General features: G+C 43.8%; 1 long non-coding RNA gene across 1 annotated transcript in view; it reads right to left on the reverse strand.

Annotated features, from left to right (window-relative positions):
- LOC116441650 overlaps positions 1-774 on the reverse strand; it is a 35994-nt gene extending 35220 nt beyond the window's left edge. Inside the window, exon 1 of the long non-coding RNA XR_004239206.1 lies at positions 622-774. This is a non-coding gene — a long non-coding RNA (uncharacterized LOC116441650). The remainder of the gene's footprint in view (positions 1-621) is intronic.
- Positions 775-14645: the final 13871 nt, after the last annotated feature.

Consider the following 14645-nt stretch of genomic DNA (forward strand, 5'->3'; position numbering starts at 1 on the left):
CCCCACAGGCCAGCCTGGAGCAAAGCGGGAGGGAGGGATGTTTGGAGAAGGAGCTTTAAGCTCCAGAAATATTTTATGTAAAGCTCTTTTTCGGAGTCTGCTTTTGTTTGGAACCAATATTTTCTTGCTTTACTTGATCTTTGTTTCTTGAAGAGATGAGGAAAAGATAACTATCGCTTCTTTTCATGTACTGTCACCTCAGCACATAACCACAAGTTTTAGAGGTCAGCTCCACGCCCACAGAATGGGATCCACACCATCAGCCACCACAGAACTGGGGAGACACTTTGACTCAGACATCAGCTGGACTGGAGGGAGAAAGTCAGTAAGAGTTACAGATTTATAAAAGGGAAACATACCTGGAATGTTTGGGTTGATAACTTGCAGGTAAAAAAAATAATGTTTTAAAATGGTATCCAAAATTAGAGTGGGAATCTGGCTAGGGAGCAGGTGCCCACATTCTGTCCCTTGCACCCCATACACATGCCCAGCTATTTCTGCCTACTGATGTTCAATCAGCTCACTGATGTTAAATCATGAGATGTCCACAATAAACCATTAAATAAAATATTACAGCATTGCTCAGCAAGAAAGAGCTCACAGCACAAATGCCTTCATTACCTTATCATTTAGATGATAATCCAGGTGTCCCAGTCAAATCCTGCCTGGCTTTCTCTACCTTCTTAGCAATTCAGACTGGACAGATTTCCTGGAGCTGCTCTTCAGAGTCAAATCAGGATTTTTTTCCCCAGGATGTTGCAGGAACAACAAATTTCTGCTGTATGCAAGGCAATGGGGCAAGATTTATAAATAGCTGGATGAGATAGTAGATAAGAGATGTTAGACAGATGATAGATAGACAGGTAGACAGACAGACAGATAATAAATCTGTCTCTCACCTGTAACAGCCTGAGCTGCTGTTGCTCCACTGTCAGCACTTTCAGGCCCTTGGCTGCACAGCCACAGCCCATGGCATGGGCAGTGCAAAGTGGAGAGTGTGCCACTGCACCTCACCTACCAGGCCTCAGACAATGTGGTGACAGCCCTCCAGCCCCTTCTGCCCTCCCCCTCCCCGTCAAAAAGGAAGCTAAAAAAAGTAAGAAAAATATTTTTGCATCCATACCTTCCAATTCTGTTTAACAACCAGTACATTGCTTCTAGTGGGATAATGATTTCTTGATGGACTCTCATCAATGGCCTGTTTACCACTTTATCTGAAATAATTGCTTCAGAGCGACCACAGAAGGAGCAGCAGGTAGGAAATGAGGCTGCAGTTGCTAAAACACAATGGATCATTTAGTCCTTCTCAGAAGGTTTTAACACTTCTGTGCCTGATGGCACCGTTCTGATGAGAATAAACCTGGCTGTTGGGATCAGGTCATGTAGATCACCACATCAGAATTCACATCTGCCACACCAGAATAAGCCCCCCACAAAACAAACATTAGAAAAATAGAAGTATTCAAAGTGTACTCCCAGCTTGTAGGCACTACACCCCCTGATTAAACTGATGAACGTCTCAGTCAGGAAGGGGGTCTCTCCCTCCTGTTGTTAGCATGAGGGTTTTTTTTTGTTGGTTTTTTTTTTGGTCTTTTCCCATATTTTGCATCTTCTAATGTTTCCTTTCTTTCTTTTACTTTTCCCTCAATTTCATTTCTGGCCCTCCTTCCCCCACCTACCAATACTGACAAAACCCAGGCATAAAACCACTTAAATATGCCAAAGCTTTGAAGAATTTTCATCTTTTTGCCATTAAAACCCTTGTGTGAAGCACTGGCTCCATACATGTCCAGGGGACATAAAATAATCCTTTTTGGGGGTGACCTGCTTTATGAAAAGGAGCCAGTCAAGCCATTTAAATAAATGTATATTTTAAAGTGTCCTATAATAGAAATTGTATTTGAATTATATTCTTTACCTAGAGCTTTCCAAGTGATAGTGTGGTATAAGTTTGAAGATAGTCTTAATTTTTTATGAGCATTTTAGTGTACTTTTAGAAGAAGATGTAATTAAGACTGTGGTTTCTCAGCAAGGAGAGCTGCATCCATGGATGCCACTTGAGATGGGTTTTGTTGCGGCTCCATAATAATGAACCAGGTTAGGACGAGGAGCAGCTCTGTAGAAAGCATTTGGACTGATCTGTGTATAGCAACTATTTCTGGGAATGCAGTCTGGGTAATTATGCCCCTAAATAGCCAAACTATTTGTGTAGAGCCTCCTCCACGACTGTAATTATGCTTGCACTTTGCACACCCAATCCAGCCTGCACTGAAACGCTGGCAAAATTGGCTGCAAGCTTTTGCAATAGAATGAAAATGGAGACCCATTGGAGAAACCAGAGCCACCCATCCTAAAGCAGGCTCCAAGTGCAACAGCCCATAATAAAATGCAATGAGGAGATGCTGGATCCTGCCCCCAGAATAAGGGGCTGCAAAGAGGGAACACTGCACTGAGCCAGGGGTGACAACTGAATCCCCATCGCAGAAAGAGGGGAAAATGTTACCATTGAGGACCTTCAGCCCTTTAACAGGCATCCCTGAAAAGGAGGATGCAGGAAAGAGAGTGGAAAAGAGCCTCAGCTCAAAATTACATGCAGGGCTTTCTAAGGAAAAACCCACAGGAGTGTTTCTAGAACTGTGTGGCTCGAGACAGTGTTCACAATTCGCAATTTATGAAAATAAATAAATACAGACCTGCGTATTTCCAAAGTGCTGCAGAAACAACAGGCACCTGATCCTTGGGATCAGCTGCATTTGCTTTCAGTCCCCTTGCATTTGCCTCACTGTCATTCATCCCTGGGTAAAGGCGATGAGAAGGGACACGTTTGTCCTGCTCAAATTTGTAGTTCAGAGATCAGGAAAAGAGAGTCTGTTCTCTGTCAGAGAGAGAACAGTTTGCTAAACAAATGTGTTTTCTTTTCCTTTGATAATAATCATCCCCTGCACCAGAACCCACAGCAGGTGAAAAATGAGGCCAAAACTCCCTTCACAGTTTCACCTGCTCAAACAGACTCAAATAGTCCCAGATATGTTGGAAGGACAAACTGAGAGAATCAGAAAGTAACCTAAGTGTTGGATGTTAGAAGAACCCATTTAAAATATGATTAGCCTAATTTTTTTAATGATCTATGCTTGGGAATTATGAATTCACCAGCATCACCAATGACCAGCTATTTTAAAAAAGAGAAAATCCACTGGATTATTTCCCCTGATTCCTGTCACTCAGGCCTGGTGTACCCAGTTTGTGCTACAGCTTTTGCAGTTTAGTGTTTCTAATAGTTACTAAACCCTCCTACCTTTTCTCTTCAGTTCACCCACTCCAGATAAATCAATCTGCAATAATTAAGATTGTTTTTCTGGGCTTGCCTCATTTTGTGTGATGTTGCTATTCTGTAAAGTTAAGAGCCAATACAATGTTTGGGGTATTACCAACACTTTTCCAAAACCCACTCAAATAGAAACGCTCAGAAAGGAGATGGGTTTGTAAGTACCATAGGAAACGTCCCTGCCAAGAATCTCACGTGCCTTCGGTTCAGACTTCCCAATACCAAGAACACCAAAGGATATAATTCTGCAAACTCCACCCAACAAACACTGTGGAGAGTTGTTTGGTAAAAAAAAAGGTTGGTGAAATCCTGCAATATTTTTTCTTAAATCTGAGATACTTTGATTACAAAGTGCTCTTACAGCATTTCATACCTTTTTGGCTGCTTCCTGCTCCTGGCTAAATTCCTTGTGAAATGGGAATGAACTACTGATGTCTCCCTTTCTTTCCCAACCTTTACCAAGGTTTTAGGGTTTTTTCTGTTTAGGGAAAGCTTTTCCCCTCCAGACATGCCCAAGGTGGGATGCTGTTCCCTGGAGAATGTTGTCTAGCCCAGGATTGGTACTGTGAGGCCTTCCCATGTGGGAGACAGTGAATCATTCAACCAGTTTACTCCTTTTTAAAAGACTATGTCAAACTCTTATCCCATAAAAATAAATTACTCTATCAAAGTGCACATGTTCCAGGAAGGAAGAGCCAGTATTTATATTCTAGCTCCCAACTTGCTGTTAAACCACAGCAGTAGCTGTGAAACTGAAGCTGAGCCACAGAAAACACTTAATAGTCGTCGTAATTTGGGTTTGGGTCTCAGCTGGAAGCCCAGAATACAGTGGGGGATTATCCTCCCCAGAAGCCACTTGGCTGGGAGTCTGCAGCCAGCGCCTTTCACTGGGGAGTCACTGGGGGATGATGACAATGCCTGCCTTCCCCAGCACTGCTGCTGCCAGCACAGACAGAACTCTGCTCCTTCAGCAGGGCTGTGTGTGGGGCAAGAGGAACTTCTGCGGGTGCTGTAAAATAAACCAAATCATAAGGGAAAGTGGTGCCTGAATTCCAGCTTCACCGTTTGCTATTACCACTGGCGGCCCTAATGCTCTGTACAATGATCCACTTCAGTTGCTAAATTAGCTTTTTCAAGGGGGATTTCATTTGGGCAAAGCAAAACAAAACACCAGCTTAACAGAACTTGAGGGCTTAAACATTCTGATGATACAAAAATAAGCCTGAGTTATCATCGCTCGCTATGCTCCGCCTCAAAAAGGTTCCCAAACAACTCCCAACAACTGGCAGCAGCTCTCAGATCAAAGGAGCCTCCTAGGCTGATGTGAAACTGCACAAAGCTTTCTATTAAATATTGAGAGGATAAACAGGGTTTATTCTGCAGGAATGTGTGCACACATGCACACAAACACACACCTGTAAGATCTATACATGCACACATCACTCCAAATTCTCTACAGCTCTGTCTCGATACATCTGTATATACACACAAACCTGTGTGTGTTTGTACGCATACAAACTTCAAAGTCTCTTCATTTTGGGATCAAATTCTAGTCAACGACCAATTAGGTATTTTTTTCCCTCCAGCAATCCTGTAAATATTCATGTGGTTTCTTTTCCCTAAAGTTAAGACTGTCACCCGCTTCTAGAACCTGCTAAATAATTCCAAGGAAACGAAACGCAGCTTTTGGGATGTCACTTGTTCCATTCCCAGGTTTGCCAGCAGACAGGGAGTCACAGAACATTCTGAGTTGGAAGAGACCCACAAGGATTGTAGTGCAAAACACTCATTCCCAAGTCCTAAGCCCTAATTTTCAGCAGACAGATGTTCATGCCAAGTCTGTGAGTTCAGAGTATTGACAGCACAAAGTCGGGTCGCAGATTGATCAAATTTCAGGCACCTTATCACATTGAAATATCCACTATAAATAATTACCAATACTCAAGTAAATCAAACCTAAATGGCTCTTAAAGGAAGGTCCACATGCAGCAGATATGAAAGAACTTCCTGATTGTTCCAAATCCTGTTTTAATTAACACTTACTCCTAGTCTGCCTTTTTTTTTTCCTTTTTATCTCCTGCCTGTCATTCATTTGACATCTCTACCATAATGAGAGGGATACTTAATATGAATGGGAAACACAAAAAAAAAAAACCCCAAAACATTTCCAATACTCTCTCTGCTTAAAGAGATTCTGCTGATTGACATTGGCACCTATATCCTATAACCCATTTTCTTTTACTTCATTTCAGGCCCATATCACAATTCTAATAGAAACCCTAACTCAGGACAGGATTTCAAGAGAACACAGCTTCTCCTCTCCCCAGCATATTTCCCTATCAAACACCAGTCCTTGGCAGCTAGGTGCCTCTAAAATCAGCCTGATGCCGAGGCTTTTAAATGATGAGGAAACAGAAAAGTAGGACAGACAAGGAGAGGAATTTTTCAGATGTATTCGTGATTGCCCTGAGTCCTGATCCACTGCAGTCGGAATGAAAATGGGCATTGCTTCCAGTGGATGTGGTTGTGTTTGTTTTCTTCATTATTTCCTCACTTGCAGATTATTTTTCATTATGGAAAGCATGTTGTTAAATGCTGAAATACAGGTGATCTGACCTTCACTCACTCAGTTTACTCGGGGTCTACATTATAAGAGGGAATAAATTTGGCTCCAAGGCTTCTAGCTGGCCAGGTATGCTGTGTGGAATGAAAAAAATCAACTTCTGCTGCAAAATGGGAGATTGAAATTTTAGTTGAAATACAGAAGCAGATTTACTCATGTCTTTCTCTTTCCATAAGCTTTCTGTCAGTACACAACTACATTGTTAAATCTGTATGCAAATAGACATGAGGTACACACAACCCAGGTAACACAGCTGCTGCTCCACGTTTGCAGTCAAACTGTGCTCATCAGCCCTGGCACCTGGAAATTATCTGGAGGGGGTAAACCCCAGAATTTACATTGGTCCTAAGGCTATTCCAGATTCCTTTATAGTTACACTTGCACAGAGCTGATCGAGCAGGAGAAATCGAAGCCAAACTGAGAAGCCCCATCAGTTTCCTTCTACAGCAATATCATTCCTTTCATTATTTCCTTCAGTGTGTTTCAGAAGCTCTTCCAGCTGAAGAGCACAACAGGCCTTCCTGTAAAGAGTGAAAGAGTGCCAGTGATCTCTGGAATTTCTGATTTTGCAGGTTTTTGTCACAAGATTGGGCTGCAGGAGACAGGTCCAAAACTCTTGAACAGGCAGCTCCAGGCACCTCATAACTTTCAAGATGGATTTCCAGCACACGCTCTCTGTGCCACAGCAGCTTCTCCAAGGATAATATTGATGCATCAGACAGGGAGTGAATCTCAGCTGCTTTAACATCCTCACCGAGGGATGCTAAAGGCCAAGCTCCTCCTCCAAAATGCCAGACATTTCAGATGAAACTCCAGGGACAGCTGACACTCAAATCTGTGCTCACGTGAGGCTCTGGGTGCCAGCAGCTGCTCTAAACACCATCAGTCTGTCCTAGTACTGCATTGATTTCTGCCACGACTGACAGCCCAAACGTGCTCCTCCAAGAGGAACACTCTTCCTCCTTCTAAATATGCCATCAATATTTTTTTCCAATATAATTTCTGCCTTGTTTGATCCCAATTAAGCACCTGAAGTGCACTTTCCAAGTTACATCAAGGGGAAAGTTCCTTTTGCTCAATATTTTGTCTCTTGTCTTCACAGCCACATTGATCCTGAAATTCAGACAAGCCTGCAGCAAGGTGCCACAGCTTGGCACAGTCACTGCACAGCTCCATCCTCTGTGGTGTTCGAGGAAGAGGAGACTGTCATGGATTAGGTCTTACCTGGCTGTGGCACTGACAGCGACAGCTCTGCGGTTATGAATTATTTACATTGCTGCATTTACAAAGGGACTGCCAGATCTACATGATGACAAACAAAAAAAGCAAATTTGACCTTTTAAGGTGTAGTGAGGTAAAGTAAATGTGCAGAGATGGAAGCCACAGCCCACGTTGTGCTGTTAGCAGAGGCTGTAATACTGACTGCAAGTGAAGCTCAGACTCTGTGCTCACCTGCCCTTGTATTTAACTGTGCTGGAGCTCTCATTCTTCTTCAGGGAAACAGAGGATTTTCCATTCAAACAGGAGCTAAGAGCTTATCTTGCTTTGAACAGTTCCCTTTCCCTGTGTGTATTACACACCCTTAAAGCATTTTACTCCCTAACTCGGGTGCTAATTCCTCACTGGCTTTATCACACACTTAAGTCAAAGGAAAGACTTCTAGAATTGGAAGAGGCAGATCCTCCAGGCAACATTGGGAGAAAAAAAACTTTCCTAATTGGAAGATTGGTGAATCAGAGACAGCTGTGAACCCTTTAGGTGCCTTTCACAGGTTAGACAGGTCTGTCAGGGTAGCACAAGTACCAACCTTCCCTGGGGCTCAGTAACACCCTGAGGGGTCTGTCTGCACTGGATGGTTCCATAATTTTTGTCCAAAAGATCTGGAATTGGGATAGGAATTTTGCAACCATTTGGCTCATTCCTGGTAGTAGATAAACCCTTTTTTATCCTGAAGAGCAATTTCCTGCACCCCTCTGGCGTTAAGCAGAGCCTCAGCCATGAGGTAACCCAAACAATTGTTCTTAAGTATTCGCAAAAATTGCCCAGTTGTACATCGCCCATCCTGGCTACCTCTGGCCACTCCATCCCCAGAAAATGCCAATGCCTTCCTGGGTTCCCATGCAGACAGCCCTGCAGCATGGGACATCAAAGGCCACGGGCCAGGTTCTGCTGCGGGCAGGTTTGGGAACAGGGAGCACGCAAGCAGCTTGCCAAGACTGCACACTTGGATAGCAAAAATGGAGCTAAGGTTTAGTTGTGGGGCCACTGAGGCTTTATTAAATCAGGACACTCTTTACCCCTCTGCAGGGGAGCTTGGGGAGATACTCTTGGCGTTCCTATGAATGATCTGAGCACCAGCACAAGGCTGCTGAATTGTTGCCACTTTGCATAATCCGATGTCAAAGCTGTCAATTTTCCAATCTAAAGATGGAGAAAGCACGTATGCACACAGGATTATGGGGGCGAAAGGGCAAACAGTTGCTTTGAGCTTTGCCCTGGTGACCTCACAGCCAGGGCAGGAGAAGAGGAACCCAACCACCCAAGGGACAAACACCTTCACCCCAGGCCTGAACTTTCCAAACCACTGCTAAGGAAGGCGAGACCTTGGAGGAGTTGCAAACGAGTGTAACAGTGAGGCAACAGGCCTGAGACCTTTGGCATTTTTATCCTTTCCTGAGACTAAACAGATTTTTTTTCTGGCATAACACCATGAAAGTCACCCCAGGGAAGAGTTCTGGACTGTTGGCTGATCAAGTTTTTATATTAAATTACGTTTTTGCCTTTGAAATTGCCATTAGAGACACCACAATGACGGGAAAAGGCTGAAAAAGTGCCAAGACAACAAGTCTTAACAAATGTCTTGCTTTCCCTACCCCAGGTTCTGTTAAAGACAAAGCTGTGAATAAGATCTGAAAAACTGTGATCTATATGAATGTTGGGGATCTTTCCCAGTTTTAATGCAAAGTGTTGCTGTTTGATGGCTTGACGGATCTTCCCCTCAACTAAACCACTGTGGACCAGGGTGAACCCCTGGCCTGGAGCTCAAAACCCATTAACTTCCTACTCCATATTCATAAGGAAAGAAGCCTTCTGAGGGCTGGACACACTGAGTAACTTCCCATGCCAAAGATGCAGAACTCTTCGATACAGCTACCAAAGAATCAGTCTTTTCCTGATGGCTGCTTTGTGTGGCTCCTGGGATATCTGTACTTTTGTAATGATCTAAATAATTATAAAAATAATAATGTAAGACAAGCAGCAAAAATATTGAAAGCACATGTGTGTGTTTGGGGATGTGTGTAGCAGGAGATCACCCTCTGGACCCAGCACTGTGGACTGTTTCTCATCCCACAATCCAAGATAATACACATTTCAGAGCCCCTGTTGTGAGCAAGTATTTAAAAACTAACATTAAAGGAAAATAAACCTTTCCAATCAATTGTGAAAGTAAAACCAGCAGCAAAGCAGCTATAGAAATGGAAGCGCAGCTAGAAGAAAATTAAAAACAGCAACCCCAGAATACCTGTCCTAATTAAACGTTAGCTGGGAATACGTGAATTAAAATAGGAATGACATTTGAATTAATAAAAGAGCAACAAAATGTTTTTCCTTGACTGATGGTGTAATTTCCTGAGCTCCAAGGCATGTTGGCTGTCTAACCAGCTTTACGTGGACTCTTTGTAGGCTTATGCAGCATTTTTGGGAACTGACTGACCTTGTCAATCCAGAGTGTCCAACCAAGATGTCTCTGTGGTTTGGGTTGTCAAAAAAGGATCCATGGAATTTTTTTAGGCTGTAAATAAATGTATAAAACGAATTGCAAGACACCCAAAAAGGTGGTGAAAAGCACACAGTGGTCAGAAGAGAAAGAGAACCTTGAAATGCATCCAGAACTTTCCTGTGCTGGGCAGATTTTCCAACACTTCCCTTTGTTACCAACATAGATACAAATTGAACCACAACACAGCAAGATACAGTGATATTAAATACAATGTAAGAGCTATTTGAGATTCCTAGAAAAAATAAAGATAAGGCTCTAAAATCACAGGACCAAGTTTACGTCGATCACGTATTTCCAGATTTGTAAGGCTTTTTTTCTATGAGATAAACATTTAACTAGAGCAAGGCTGTAAATACTGAACTGCTTTATACTGCCACAGCACCCGAGATTTTTGGCTGCAAGGTGAAATACAGGCTTAGTATTTTTTAAAAATACAAATATATGACAAGCCCTCCTAAGGAGGCTCCAGCACACGCAGAGCTCCATCCAGAATGCCCCTGTGCTGTACCCCTGCAAGTTCCTTTCTGAATACACAGCAGGGGCTTCATCATGCACTAGCTTTTTCTTTCTTCCCTACTTTGCTCCATTCCCTGGTACCACAAACCCATTTTTCTAAATGGATGTCTTGGATCCTGAGTGCCTCCAGGCAAGCCCATGCCTGAGCAGCCCTGCAAGAGGAGAAATGCAGCCTGATACTCATTAAAAGTCTGTTGATGGGCTCAGACTCTCCTGCTATTGAAGAGTCATCAGTTTCTCTTTCCACAAGAATGTATTTGACTGCAGTATTTGGAAAGTAGAGCAATAGCACCAATTATATCCTAGCAAAGTGTGTGTCTGCATACAAAATTTCTGTGGTGGGATGGCATTAAATTCCCTGGTAGATTGCCAGAGTTTAGAGATATTAATGCTGGATTCTGACACGGCGACAAAGCCGCGTTGCTGCGGTGCACTGGTGCCTGGGGGAGGATGTTTGCACACTCCTGCACCAGGCACAGGGAAAGCACAGAGCTCAGGAACCTGTCTCTAAAACACCCAAACAAAACCCAAACTATCCGGGGATTTCTCCCCAGGGCTGGCACCCACTATTGCTCCCCACAAAGGTGGGAGTCCCTGTGCTCTGTCTGCTCAGTGCTCGAGGCTGGGGCTGCAGCTTCACCTCAGTTTCTGTGCTGAAGATGTGAAACAGCACCAAAGGTAAAACCAGGGACCACATTCAGCTCCTCCAAATGTGGGTCATGACCCCCAGGTCTTGTCTCGTTTTTAAGAATAACCAAATACAACCAACAAAATCACATAAACAATATAAAGAGTTGAAAGTCAGGAGACTTGCTTCCAAATGCTTTTAAACAGAGCTGGTTATTAAGTCGCACAGGCACTTTTTTAAAGCTTCTTGATCATCTTGTTCTTGTACAAAGATGCCCCTGATATTCTGCTGCCACCAATATCCCATTGCCTTCCATGAGGAACAGCTTCCCCAGCACCTGCAGCTCAGGAAGAGTAGAGGAATGCTGTAAAACCCCAGGGAAACACCACTCGGAGTAATGAACTGGGAGCGGGAGATACCTGGGGTGGGTGTGCAGGACACCAGAGCACGTCTATCAAAATAACAACAGGACATGAGGCAATAAATAAGTGCTGACCTACAGAGCAGCTCCCAGCTTCCACAGAGAGATGTGTGAAATGAATTGCCTGGGGGAGCAGGTTATGGGGAGGGGAGGGAATGGTAACTCAAAGCACATAATGAGAGAGAACCTTCCTTTATTCACTCTGGAGCCTGCAGCCAGCAGGGCTGAACTCAGAAAACACCAGTGTAATGGAGGGTGTTGGATGAAATAAAATTACTCTGTCAGAGAACAACCAAAAAAAAATTAATTGAGGATTAATATTAAATGAAGGCGAGAGAAGTTGGAGAGGGTAAATACAGCCAAAAAGATTTGTAAGAAAGGGTCATTATGTGGCCTGCTGGAAAGCAAGGAGAGCAAGACCATGCTGCTGCTTTTTCTACATTCCTCATCCAGAAAAAAAACCCACCCGGAAGCAAGCCTGAAGTAGAATGTACAGGAGACAAAAAAAACCCTCTACGTTTACATCTATTTCAGCATCACATAGAATTTGTCCTGAAGAGCAACACTCCCGTGCCTGTTAAAGCTCCACCAGAAGTAACAATAGGACACAAAACCATCACTGCACTGGAGTGCCAGCAGTTCATCCTCAGCCAAAGGCTCTGTGGAGCCCATGGGTTCAGGGGATTATTTCTAGTTCAGAGCAGCACCAATGAGGGGCAGATGTGCAAGGACAGCAAGGCTGGACAACCAGGAGGATGCTACAGCAGACAAGGAGACCCCTTGGCTTCCCCTCTGACCACTGTGGCCTTGGGTGCTCTGCCAGGCACACATCCTTCACACGCTGAATACTAAGTGTATTGAACATTGTGTGTGAATACTGGGAATTTTTGTGAAAGGCATGCCCCTTTCAGCATAAGTAATAGAAGCTTCTTCATAAACTGTCCCACCTGTTCTCAGTCCCACCTGATAACCACGAGTTGGAGATCTCTCCTAGGTTATTTTTCCAGGCAACTTTAGAGGGGTCATGACTCAAGAGCCAAGTACATTACCCAGGGAAAAAAAACAAAAAAACCCAAAAAAAGGTGGTTCGTTACGGCATTTCAAAGAGAAATATTCAAAGCTCCTGCATGTAAAAAATTAATTAGCTGACCAAACATTTGAATGCTGAATAAATAACCTTTCCCTGGCAAAAATAAAGCTGAATGATCTGAAACAAAATAAAGGCAACCGTCCAGCAAGAAGGAAAAGATAAGCTGTTTTCCTCTCTAAACTTCCCCAGCTTTCCTTAGTGGTCACACAGTTGAAAGAGGATCAAGTTCAAAGAGGACTCCAGCGTCTTGAGTCCAGCCTTGATCACAGTGCACTGTTCCTGGGAAACACAAAGGAGGAAATGATCAGCCCTATCCTGAGAAAAGGTGACACTTCAAAAAGCACAGGCCTGTCCTGCACCCTGGTGCACAAGCCTGGAGTTCCTTCCCAGCCACCTCCATAATCTCCTGAATGGCCCGGCAAATACACACAGTTCTGACCCAGCAATGGGAAATTTCACCCATTCCTTACAAAACTGGCTCTGCACCTCCCAGCAACCTCCTAGTTTTTTGCTCGCTCTTGAATAAGTCCCATGAATCTCCAAGGGAGGGAGCTTCCCCCTCCTTCCGTAAGGTCCCACTGATCTCTGCTTTGACTAGAGCAAACCAAGGAAACCAATGCTCTCTGCCCCAGGGATGTTTGCTATCAAGTGGTTTTCCACACAGAGAGGAAACACAAGGCCCAGAGGAGATGGAAAGGTACATCCCATGCAGAGAGATTCGGGCAGCTGCCAATCCTGCCATAGTGCTTGATAGGGCTGCAACTTTGGAGTTGTTTATTCCAGTTATTCTTTTAATTTGAATTACAATTGAATGCTTCAAGAAGCTCAACCCGTGCTTTTAAGGCTTGAACATCACACCAAGTCAGGCCTGTCTATAAAAGCAGTGAATTGAATATTTTTACTAAGTTCTTGCCATCCTTTTTTCTCCTGAGTCAAACATTGGCAATTTATTATGCAGCAGCTCCTTTCCTGAGCTAGGGGAGGAACCAGCCTTTTGTCAGTACATGGAACCACCAGCACACTCATTTTCCCCACAAAACTCCCTCGTTCCAAAACATCAGCCTGACTCAGAACGGCTGGGTCAGAAAACAGCTTGTAGGGGAGGGTAATGAATATACAATGTATGCACAGTAACAAACAGCCGGTGAGTCATCCCAGATTTGTCCTACATTAACTTCACAGCCAGTCCCTGCTGGGGAACACAGAGGTGCTGCTTTAAAGGAGCTGGAGAAAAACTCAGGGGACACGCTGAACTTTCAGCTTGTTCACCAAAACGTGTAATTTGGCAATATCAACAATGCTCAGAAAACATCAGGGCAACGCATTTACTTTCTCGAGGATTTCTCTGCTACAGGCAGGAAACACACAGTTCAACCCAGCCTTGCCAATCAAGTAGTAGCTCAGATATGCTTATGTAAAGCTGCCTACAAAATTACCACAAAAATTGAATAATCCTACAGGACATACTTTCCCAGCTTTACTGCGATGTCTGACAGCAAGAGCACACCGTGTTTTCTTATCCCTTCAGTCAAAGGAAACTGCAGCATTTTGTTTGGGGATGTTTGCAATTACTGCTGCTTTCCAATAAAGAGATCTTTTTAAGAAAGTATTTGGCCCACGTTTCCAGAAAGAAAACCTTTTCCATGCCCCAAACACCGACAAGTGATAACGGCAGTTAGTTCAAAGCAGAGTTAATGGGTTTATTGTTGCTGGCCTTTTCTCATGGAAACTCACCCCCACTGCACGTGGGCCTGATGTTCACCTACAGGTGCACAGGCCATGAGGGTGTTCAAACCCACAAAGCCATCCCAGAGATGCTCCTGTGCCTGAGCTCTGCAGGTTCTCTCAGAGAAGGCCTGGCAAAAACCCCACTTGTGCCTTCAGCCACAGGGTTTCACCTTGCGAGTTGGTGTCACAAAATAGGATACAGTCCATTCTTCTGTTCCCTGTCCCTCACAGGCTTGGCTTAGTGCCCTACAGTGAAAACTTCTTCATAAAGGTTTATCTTCTGGAATAATTCAAATTAAGATCTCTGTTGGAGCATGCAATTATCCTACGTGTGTCTGAAATCAAGGAGAGCCAGTCAGAGGCGGATCTGTAACCGGGGATTATTTTCACAGCATATAATTTTCAGATCACGCACATCAGTGTTATAATTGGGCTGTGGGAGCAGAGGGTATCTTTATTTACACACAGTTCCTTTAACTCAGCAAAGTGCTGCAATTTCCCTTCTCCTTAGTAAATATTTTTCTCTCCAAACC

This window comes from Corvus moneduloides, chromosome 3 (genome assembly GCF_009650955.1).
Source record: "Corvus moneduloides isolate bCorMon1 chromosome 3, bCorMon1.pri, whole genome shotgun sequence".
NCBI lineage: Eukaryota > Metazoa > Chordata > Aves > Passeriformes > Corvidae > Corvus > Corvus moneduloides.